Here is an 11983-nt window from a genome sequence, read left to right as displayed (position 1 = left end):
ATCGTACCATGAATATTTTCTCAAATTATCATTAAACGTGGAGCTAACAGATTACTAGATAAAATAAGAACTTAATCGGTTGCCATCAGCCGAGTCCTTGCCAGAAGCGGCCAGGACTCTACAGACAGACTCGGACCGGATATGGTTGACCGGAATCGGGCCAGTGCTTTACAGCCGCATCACAGCCGCATGTGCGCGAGCGAGCTGCGGGCCGCACTCGGCCCGGATAACACTCGCCGATGCCGAGTCGGAGCCGGAGGCGCCGGAGGGCAGCCGAGCTCGGGCCGATTACTGCCTGCTATCTGGGACACCTCACACACATCGGGAAATTCCCCCCGCGCACTTGTTTTGGCAGCGCTGTTTGTTTCTGAAACTATGATCTGAAAGCAGCCACTCACATGACAGCAGGGAAAAGCACAGCCAATCACAATGTTCATATGTGTTTGGGGGCGGCGCGGAGAGAACGTGATTTAACCCTTTCAGCATGTCTAGGTTTATACTGACAGCGTGATGTTTTCAAGTGAATTAAATTATTGGTGGGGACATTTCAGAAGTTGGTGAATATTGGTGGGGACACGAAATCTACCCCTAAATCTACGCTCCTGAGTGGGAATGAAAAGGAAAGCATTGCGCCAGCTGGTAGTATTGCTGTCATTTACAACAGATGAGGAACAACAACAGATGAAAGTGCTGTTTAAGTGAACTGGTTTATTATAAACAAGCTGTGTGTTTTTAAATGTTTATGGAAAAATAAAGTTTCACATTAAAGTCGTTATATAGGACAATGATTTCTCACAAAAAAAGAAAACAATAAACCAAGTTTAACAGGCATAAGGAGGACAAAGGGACAGTGCCAAACACAACCAAAAATAAAACAAAAGTCAACTAATTATCCCATTAAACTCTTCCCCTAGAACTACATAATAAAGTAAACCTTCATCATCTAAGACGTCCTATCTTACAGCGCATTAACTGGGGCTCTTCTTAACTGCGTCATCGTACATCAGTCCATGTCCCGAATGATTGACATCCAACACAGCCAACCCACATATCCTAGAAATGTAAAAGGAAACCAGCAAAAGTGAAACAATAGACGTCATAGACGATTATGATTTGTCAGATTAAGGTCATTAAAAATCTGTTTATATTGTAGACTCTTAATCAGAGTATTGGTGTCCATGTAAATGTACTTACCGAGTTCAACTCAATCGGTTCGTAGTCTTGATTCAACAGTGCGATTCGCTCATGAGAGCAGAGAAACATTTCGGACATGTCAGGAAACCGTCCATTTGTTGATCAGTAGAGTTTATTGGCCTCCGTTCTGTCTGTACACTGCATGAACACACAACAGACGACGCAGGACAACACTGAAATCAGCCTGATTCTGAAAGCATAGTGCCATGGACCTTTCTGGAGACCTTGAATTATGTAGCCGGAGTTACGTTTGGCTGCATTTAATTTATGTGAACGCTGTGGGGTGGTATGACGCCACTCCTTACGGTGCTTAACAGCTGACTGCTTACCTCTGTGTGGAGGGCTTTCCCGCTGCAACCAGTTTGTCCAGTTTAGCTCGTCATGTACGTCGCAGACGACCGAAATCGAGTCCAGGGAAGAGCGGTTCCAGAAATCAGGGAAGACAAAAACAGAATCCCAAAAATAAATTGAAAGTGAATAACTGTGTGAGAATGTGGTGAAATCTGAAAACGTGGTGAAAATCAGACGAGGGCTTTTCTTTTTCTGGACAGCTTTTGTAAATCGTTGGTTGTGTTTAGGGAAGTGGGCGGGCGCGTCAATCAATTAAAATGGCTGGGTTTAGGGAAGGAGGAGGGTGGCTCTGTAGATTGGCCGGTCATCCAGTCAATCATTCAGTCTAGGGCTGCACGATATTGGAAAAAATTGACATTGCGATATTTTTTTTCCCTGCGATATATATTGCGATATTTTTTTATATATATACATAAGACTAGGGCTGTGACGGTCACCGTGACAACCTCGTCACCGCCGTGGTCAGTTGCCACCGCGGTTGTCCATTGCCACCGGCGGTAGTACGTGACGTCACGCACTTTAAAACACAAATTACTGTTATTTTGCCAAGTATTACATATCTGTTAGAATATAACATAAGGCGCGATTCAGCAAGTTCAACCATGAATCTTGTTAGAAAACGAAATCTTACATCTGGGAACATTTTGGATTCATGCCGACCGAGAAAGGTGAACGAAGTAATTTAGATTAAGCTTTTTGTAGGGGGGGTTTAAGTAAAGTGTGTTTTAATATTCACTGCTGAGTCCAAACACTGAAGAGCAAATCCATCGATACGCAGATCCACGTACGGGTCCCGAATCATGCAAGCCAGTGGCGATTGACGGCGAGGGAAAAAAGCCATGTAGGCTTAATCAACTCCTGTCTTCTAAACGCAGAAGCCCAGCTCAGCCAGGCATGGCAGAGGCATTTGCAGAAGCAAGAAACCCTCTCGCATGTCTGTGCATTTTCGCTACAAGCACACCGTCTGACAGTGTATTGCTGGAAACATTATAACCCCATTCCTCACTTAAACCGGACAAATTCAACATGTTAGTTTTTCTGGCAAATAATTAAAAATATGAATACAAAAGGGAACCTACGCTGTTTTTTTTAAACATCTGACTTATTGTTACTAGGTTAATATTTTCTTTCACTTATAATTAATAATATTTATATTATTATTACACTGATTAGTAAAGTGCCATTTAGACTATTTGTTAAGTTCTTAAAAATGTAACGTTTAATTGTTATTATACAGTTTCAAGCAGTTAAAGTTATTTAATATTTAACTACAATATTTATAAACAGTTTTGTGTTGTTTTATTAACGAAACTTCAAAAATAAACATGTACGTTTATACGGATGTTTTATTTATTAATATTTAATTAAGTTATTCCTTAATTTTTATATAAAAGGTAAATTGATTTAGGTAGGCTTTATTTGTTGATGTACGAGTTCGAGGAACATGTTTGCCAGTAAATAATGCTCTCACCACTTTAAAAAAAAAAAAAATAGATAAATAACTTGCGAAAAGGATGCAATAAAAAATGCAAGCGCTTAATCATTCTTCACAAACGGATTCGTACTTGCAATAAGCCGAGGCTATATTGCGCCGACAAGAACAAGCTCTAAAACAAAGTCTAGAGAGAGAATTAATATTAATGATTATAAACACGAACTGCGTTGTATGATAAACGCCTCACAATGTCGTGATCTTTTCTGAAGAACAGATAATCCATGTTGTCACCGTCTCCCCAGTCAGGTTTTCATCTGCTTTTTTTTTTCTTCTCGCTACAAACAATAAAATATCAGCGCCAGACCAGTGGTTTAAATTATATTTTACTCTCCTGATTATTTTTTTTTATTTAAAAACATAAATGTTTAAAGTTTTGTATTGCATATATATTTTTAAAGATTATCATTCAGCTTACCTGCAGCGAGAGGTTGTGTGCTGGGCAAATCCCCTTTACTCATGCTACCTATTTCATTTATGACACTGTAAACTTGACTTGGCAGGCTGATCATCTTTAACCTCAAGGTATTTTTAACTTCTGCATAATGTGATGTTTCTTATTACAACTGTTAGCGGTGTCAAAATGAAAGCAAACATTAAAAAGGGTTTTGTTTTATTAATTGTATAGTTTAGTTTTAATAATAATGTTTATAATAAATTATAATATTGATTATTGTGTAGACTACAGTGTCCAACAGAACATTGTTATAAGGTTACTCTAATGGACCTAATCCCTAACTGTAAAACGAATGTGAAATGACAGGCAGTTGCGTCTTTGCTAAAATTAATTTAACAACAATTTTCTTTTGCGTTTTTCCCCTTTAGAGATCAAGAGAGCTGTATTTAAACAATTATTTAACTAAAACATGAATTGAATGCCCAGTTCTTTCCCGTGTGAGTTTAGTGCGCCTCCGCCTCTGCGTTCAGAACATAAATTGATATTTAACCATATGAAAATGCATTGCAGTTATGAATGACGGGAGTGTTAGTAATTAATGACAGAAAGAACTTTCACTTTTGAGTGAACTTCTGTCACGTGTTATTTTAGTATGATAAAAAAAAAAAAATTTAACAAAAATAGTAATGCAGTATTTTTCGCTCTGCCAAGCCTCTGTTGCTGTGTGGAGCAGCAGCCTGCGTCAGTAACCTTTTACCCTGTCCCACCACGCCCCCCGACTCCTGAATGTCTCACTCACTCACGCGGGCATGCACTGCGGTCTCATGAGGAAAACGCAGCTTTTTGATATAATGTTTATCTTGTTCTAAATAAGTATTGGTAAAAACTCGCTATTCGTGCTTATCCCAATACCTTATTCGGGTTCGGCTAAACCCATAATATATGTATAATCTATATACTTTTTTTTTTTTTGCGTTGCATCGCACCTCCTGCGATGAGACTATCGCGGATGCGCACATCGAGATTTCGATGCTAAAACGATGTATCGTGCAGCCCTAATTCAGTCAGTCAGACACTCAGACAGACAGTCAGTCGACATCAGCCTCTGGTGGGTTACGCGAGAACAGCACGGTTGCGAATGGCACTTGCGAGAGACATTTGAGATGTGAAAAAGCACACAGCAGCCTCTCGTGGATTTGTGAAAACAAAAACTGCAATAACACGTACCTCCCGGGATGTATTTTACAGTCTGCAGAAACATCCATAGATTACGTTCTCAGAGTCGCATGAGTCAGCTCAAAATCACACTGTACGCTCGGCTTAACAGCTGAAAGCAGATGGCCTATGATTACATTTCTACTTGTGCTGTTTTTCTTTGAGCTGTCTTTTCCTTTCTTTATCACGATGACATGATCTGTCATCAAGTTACAGGTCCAACAGTAAATCTGAATCAAACAATCAAAATCCCGCACACACTAAGAGCTGATTTATACTGTGTCAAGCGTATGCGGATGTTACGTCGCAGCCTACACGTTGATGCATAGCCCTCGCTGTGGCCGTCGGCTGATGTGCACCTCTCAAATAAATTGAGCTACATGTCGCAACGATGCATAGCGCAAGCTCTGTGATTGGTCTGTTTGGTATCGCTGACGTGTGAGCCCGATAAGGGAGCTTCGGATGGATAGTTTTGTTTTGTGCTTACCTCATGGTTATAGTAGTTGCACATCCGCCGGTTCCTGTCTCTAAATGAACGAGTTTGAGCCACTTGTATATTGAGGAAGTGTTCAGAAAAAACAAAACACCAGCGAAGAAACCCGACACATAAACACCTCACTGCCAACTAGCCTTTCGGAAGTGTTATAGCAGAGCATCAGAAACAGTGCGCAGAAGTATAAATGCACAGCTATGCGTGTCGCATGTGTCGTGGGTCACACCTATCACTTGATGCAGAAATATAAACCAGGCCTAAGGTGTAAATTACAATGTGGGAAATTGTGATCAAAACTGTAGCCTTAGTTTACATCAGAACATCCCTCCAGAGTCACTGCTGTATTGACAGTGTCTTATCCACACACCATTACACAAGGACTCATCATTCTGACCCCACCGACCTGTTCACTGACACAGATTTCTGTTTTTGACTGATGAACTCAGGATTTTGAGCAAGAGAAGAGCAGATTTTCCAGCTTTAGCAAGTGATCCCTGATGTTTTGCTTGAGTAGTTTTGAGAAATGCACTTACTGTTTCTGCAAAGTTCAAGGATAATTCAAGAAATGTACCAAAGCGACTGAGGAAAACTGTAAGATATCTCTGAGAGGACCCAATCTACCCACTGAGACTCTGTTTTACATCGGGAAATGATTACAATGTAGATTTGCCAAACAGACTGAAAGAGCGACTCAAAGTAACGCTGGCGTACCTGCAGATACCTGAGCAGAACTATGCATTCGACTGCTAGAAACAAAGACGGGGAGCTAACTGATCTGGCACATGATGATTTGATCACAAACACAAGAGTCAATCTTTTATTGCTCCTTAAACGTGTAAAGCAGCTTGTGTTTTAGCATCTGTTTGGCTCATTTCTTAAATCCACACTCCTCGATATGAGCTCGTAATGATGACTACTGCCTACATAAAGCCACAGGGTTTAACCCACAAGATCAAACTGGCTTGAATGAGAACAAAAATAGAGCAGCATCTCCATCTAAACATTGTTGTGGTAAACTTGAGTTTTTTACATATACAGAGATAAACAAAACCCCCTACCACTGTACATCTGCATCTGCTCAATAATCATTACTGATTAAAAACCTGAACATCATCACAGGAACACATCGCATGTCTGCAGTATCTGCTGTGGAGATAACAGACAGCGCAGATGTACATCTACATGCAGTGTGTGTGTGTGTGTGTGTGTAATCTGTGTTTCACATGCAGTATGGAAAAACCAATGCAGCGTTACAGAATGTTTAAGATTTTGCTAATCTGGCTTGTGCTATGAGATGCTTAAACATACAGCGCATGGTAGATCACAGATTCACAATACATGCCATTGAGTGTACAGAAGCAAATGCTCAGAGAATAATATCCAGCACGAATGTGAACTCACTACACATTGTCATTAATGAACACTGTTCTATACAGCCAGGTGAACTGGAAGAGATTAATAACACCCGTCGTTCGGATGAGCTGTTAAACCGAGGTCCCGACTCTCTGTGGTCGCTAAAAATCCCAGGATGTCCTTCGATAAGAGCAGGGGTTTAACCCTGGCATCCTGGCCAAATCTGCCCACTGGCCTCTCTCCATCATGGCCTCCTAACTTCCCCTTATTCAATTGGCTTCATCACTGTCTCCAATCAGCTGGTGTGTGGTGTGCGGTCTGGCGCAAAATGGCTGCCGTCGCGTCATCCAGGTGGATGCTGCACAATGGAGGTGGATGAGGAGATCCCTGCCATTGTGTAAAGCGCTTTGAGTGCCCAGAAAAGCACTATATAAATGTAAGGAATTATTATTGACACGTCTGGTCTGGTGTTTAAATGTTGTTTTATAATAGGAAACCTATTATTGCGTCAAATGATGTATGAGCAATTACTCACGATGGTGAAGGATTCCCAGCTGAAGGTGTTGACTGTGTTGAGCTGTGCTGGAGGTAGCGCTCCACGATTAATCCAAAAAAGATCTCGATTCGACCCTACACACAATCTTCATTCTGCTTCTCTATGATTCAGCCAAGTATATTGTCAAGGTCAGGAGAGAAGCGTTTAAGCGGTCGCCAAGTCTTCACATAGTTTTAGCCTATATAGACCAATTACCATGTTTGTAAACATTCAGGATGTGCGCGCAGGGAGGTGGCTGAAAAAGCCGGGAGCGCCAGCATTTACAGCGAGGGAATGACATCAGATGCGGTGCAGAGTTTGTTGTTGTCTTAGAAATAAGTTATATTGATTACACATTATATATTTAATTTACATAATGCTTACAGCATATTATAACAGCTCGTCAGCCAGTAATAAGCACAGTGATTCAGCAAAATTAACGTTAAAGTGAGCGCCGTTCATCTGACAGGTTCATGTGCGATAGCACCTTCCCAATGAATATTGGATAAGACCAAATGACCAAGCATCCAGCCCCAAATATACAATCTCAATGAAGCTCTGAGTGATTTTACAAGAGAGAAGTTAAAGGTCTACAAGTCTTTAGATGCCAACAATGATGTTCTGTGTGGTCATGTGCAAGAAATATTGCTCCATGATGACCAGATTCAAGACTATGTAGAGCTAAAAACCGAGATTCTGCCTAGCCAAAGACAAGGAAAGAAGACGGAGTTAACGTTATACAAGCTAAGGCCTGGGTAATTAATCACCAACACGCAAAACCACTGCATCTGACAGCGAACTGCACCTGTACAGCAGGATATGTGAACGCACACATGGAGGTAAAGTTGGTTATATTGGCACATTCAGACTTTCTCCTTAATATAATTTCATAAAAGTATTACTTGCAAACTCTAAATAGCGAAATCTTATTAGCAGCCAATGACTATCAAAGTACAACATGTTCACAGTCAAAAAAACAGTGCTAATGTTGTGTTCAAGTCACACTTGCAGGTTATTTCAAACCCAACATTCAAAGTGCCGTGGTAAACAGTATAGGGAGTTTGTCACAAGTTGTCACTGAATGAATGTGTGAATATAAAACCAACTGTAGCTCAGTAACTTACACTTTCACGTTTCATTCTTAGCATTCAGTGTCGGCAGTTTAATTCACCATATGTAACTGTTTATGCTGAAATCATTGCTGCAATCAAAAACGAGTGATGTGTCTGATTCAGCACAGCGTGAACTGACCTGATATGACATGACAACTGCAGAGTCCAGCATTTCTAATTAGGTCGTCGCTTCATTCAGCTTCGAATTTGGCATCTTACCGCACAACATGACATCTTGCCTATTGCAGCCTGCCTCTTTCTTTTTTATTTATTTTTTTGGAACCAGGGACGCGCGTGACGTCATGTTGGTAATTGATCTATACTTTGCTCAGCAACATGGACACCTCCAAATGGCATTAAAAGTGTCACATGTAAGGTAAAATTCACTCAAATATGTCATTTCTGTCTTCATGTAATGACGTATTCGCGGCCGAAATCATGCATGAGCTGACGTACTGTCTGTTTACCTCAGAGAAGACGCGCGCACGTACCAGAACCTGCATAAGCTGTGAATAACAGGTAATAACGTAGATAAAGTTCAGTTTGTGGCAGAGTGGTCATTTGGGAGGTGTGATTTACATGTATGTTTTTTTTTTTCTCAGAGTGACGGCAGCCATGACATGAGCGCATTCGGCAATGAAAGCGAAACCTGCATGCACATCATTTAAATGATCATATCGCATTTTAGAGATATGAATACGACAAGCATTTAATATGTTTTATCTTTCATAGTGAACACAGAGGGTTGTGCATGAGAATAAATGTTTAACAGTGTCAGTAAAGCTACTCTAGCTTATATCATGATGAATCTAATGCAGGAGGGAGTCTGATAATGACAAATGTCTGATTTTACCAGAGAATAAAATGGTCTAATAATGACAGATGATGAGCACATGCCTCAAACACAATAATTAAGCTTTAGAATAATGAGTGGATGTATTCTCATGCATCACTTAACCGTGAATTAAAAACCAGCACAAATGTAATGTCCATTCAAGTCCATACACAGGTGAGCATTTTAACCAACAGTAGAGCTACACACAGGCCTAATATTGTTATTATTGTTGTTTTACCATATGTTTGAGAATAATAATAATAGCCTGCTCATATTAACTCATATTTTACATTACAGCATCGGGAGAAAATCGTGGTTTTAGGTGGAAGAATGAATGCAGTAAATTATATCACCAAACGATGTCCTTTAGCTGTTCGTTTATGCAGGCGAGAAAATAATATAGTCTTCCAGAACCTTTTCAAAAAGACTTTAAACCAATTGAGAATGATTTTGGTTCATCAAGGCGTCTGTTTGACCAGCCTGTTTTACTTATGAGATGTGCCAAGTGTATATTCCCTTTTTCTTGTGCTGAAAAACAGTAGAAACATGTACACACGGTGATGATGAGAGAACAATCTAGTGTACATAGTGTGGCATTTTCCACAAACTTCTGACACAATAGCTGTATTTCAATCCAAAAATGCAGATGAACATTATGCGCAAAACTGGATTATGACATAAAAAGACGAGAATGAAGCAGCGTTTCCATCCAACGAGTCAAAGCGAACAAAATCGACACTTCCTGATTAACTGACGCCAATTATCAACAGTAAAAACTGAATTTACTGCGATAGGAGAGGCTGTAAATCTATTCTTCATGTAATAAAGGACTTGCACCTCAGAAAGCAATCCTGACACGCAGTGAACGCATGGTGGTGCTTGAATGTGTCAGACGCGGAGGACAGACGCTCTTGATTCCATTGCCATATTACTTAGAAAAGTAATGTGTTACTCAACTTCTGTATGACTGTAAGGGTAACACTTTACTACAGTAGCCTACATGAATTATGATGTATTAATATTTAAACATTGCAAAAGTGCAATGAGCAGGGAAAGAGCGGGCGCTGACTGACAGCTGATAACAATAGAGCGCTCTTTTCTGTTGCTCTATTTAATCTGTTCACAGGGTTTCATTTTTTATTCTTTATGACATGTTATTTCACTATAGTTTATGACAGAAATGCTCTCATTTGACCATCTTCTTTTAATCTTGGCCTTTTTAAACCAGTAGGCACTTTAATGTAATGTCCATGGCGTGATTTATGTACGTGACGTGTGCCACAGTTTTATACTAGTATTGGTTACGTGGCAGATATTTCGCTCTCTCGTAAACAAATACTTGTGCTACCTAACTGAGTTGCGACTGGAAGGGCATCCGCTGTGTAAAACATGCTGCAACAGTTGCCAGTTCATTCAGCTGTGGCGACCTCTAATAAATAAAGGACTAAAACAAAGTAAATTTAATGAATGAAGCGGGGTATAAGTTAAAATTTACTCTTATTATTATGTTATCATACAAAGCTCCACTTAAGCAGCACCATGCATTGCTTTAAAGGGCCATGAAACCCCCTCGTTTCAGCAGGGTGTTTTCACACCTCTACTTTGGAAAAAGTCAGAAAAGTGAGCGTGTCCAGCTCTGTTTAGGGGGGAGTGTCGGAGGAAGAAAAGTGGGATGGTGTGGGAGTGTCTATTTGACCATGCGCAAGTTTCAGAGTCAAAATACACACACACACACACACACATACTGGAGAAAGTGATGGTGTTTAACCTACATGGACATCTGTAGTGGAATTATTTGCCAAATGATTAAATGGTGGACTTTAACTGCAGTTTGGCTCTTTCATTCAGGGAATTCATTCATGTCCCTCGCGACACACGAGATATTTGATTCGAGGATCTGCTCTAAGCGTGTATTTTTCATGCAATGTTTGATACCGCACGGCGAATGAGAGAAAAAAACCTCAGCATTTCCCGGAAACTTAGATGCACATGGCAGGTAGCGTCAGAAAGCCGCGTGTGTTATTCCGGTCACTAAATGCGGTAAAAATCCTACACGAGGTTAAAGTTTGCTTGTGGTGCTAACATGTTTACACTCGGTGCATTAGTTTGTTAGATATGAACAAACTGAATAAACAAAGAGCACTGGTCGCTCACTTACCAAATCTGTAGAGACAGGACAATCACCAGCAGCTAGAGCCGCGTCTTTATTAAGAGGAGACTAAAGCGAATCCGGATCTCAGCGTTTGCAGATGAGAACAGCTCTCAGGTAAACAATAATCCTCCTTAGACACGTAAGTTATTGTTGTGGAGCGTCGCGTACACTGTTAATCCACACGTGACTCCAGCTGCGCTCTCACAGAGAGAAAATGAAAACAAAACTGAACTGCAGCAAACTATAAAAGCAACACTTCACGCTTGTTTTGCCAACACAACGTGGCGTCTCTGTCCTGAAAACACGGTGATAGTAATGAATATTAATGAAGGTGCACAATAGAGCGCGCTGATTGGTTTGACCCAAGCTTTACTCATGCATTAATGCATCACACTGTAAGACGTAATAAGACACACTCTGGCACAGACGTCCAGTCTGCACGCTGGAATACACACTATTATGTCATGACCGTGACGCAGCTTCAACAATTCGTTTCAAACAGGAAGTACGAATTTGCTTGAAATAACGCAAAAACAACCAATTTACACTTTTTAGTGAAATATATGTGTCCTAATAGTGTTTTTAGCAGTGTGGGACACATATATGACTGTCAACAGCTCAACACATGTGTTTTGGTGTTTCGTGACCCTTTAAATACACTCCACAGTACTCTAACCTAAACAGCTAACGGACAGAGCAAAGAGGACATCAAATTCACTGATCGAAAGATTAACATCAAGAACAAAAGACGAAGTTTAAACTAAAAGGGTTTTCTACTGCCTCTATTAAACATGTCGCTGCCAGGTTTACATGTTTACAGGTTTGGTAATGTCTGGACAGTGCTGAGAATGGAA

At 40.4% G+C, this 11983-nt stretch overlaps 1 long non-coding RNA gene across 1 annotated transcript in view; it reads right to left on the bottom strand.

Annotated features, from left to right (window-relative positions):
* Positions 1 to 2820, bottom strand: part of LOC141379484 (uncharacterized) — a 2823-nt gene extending 3 nt beyond the window's left edge. The window contains exons 1-3 of the long non-coding RNA XR_012396248.1: positions 1524 to 2820; positions 1195 to 1332; positions 1 to 1053 (exon numbers count right to left, since the gene is read on the bottom strand). The exon at positions 1 to 1053 is cut by the window's left edge and continues 3 nt beyond it. This is a non-coding gene — a long non-coding RNA (uncharacterized lncRNA). The remainder of the gene's footprint in view (positions 1054 to 1194; positions 1333 to 1523) is intronic.
* Positions 2821 to 11983: the final 9163 nt, after the last annotated feature.

The sequence above is a fragment of the Danio rerio genome, chromosome 20, assembly GCF_049306965.1.
Source record: "Danio rerio strain Tuebingen ecotype United States chromosome 20, GRCz12tu, whole genome shotgun sequence".
Classification (NCBI taxonomy): domain Eukaryota; kingdom Metazoa; phylum Chordata; class Actinopteri; order Cypriniformes; family Danionidae; genus Danio; species Danio rerio.
This window is presented reverse-complemented; position numbering and strand designations above follow the sequence as displayed.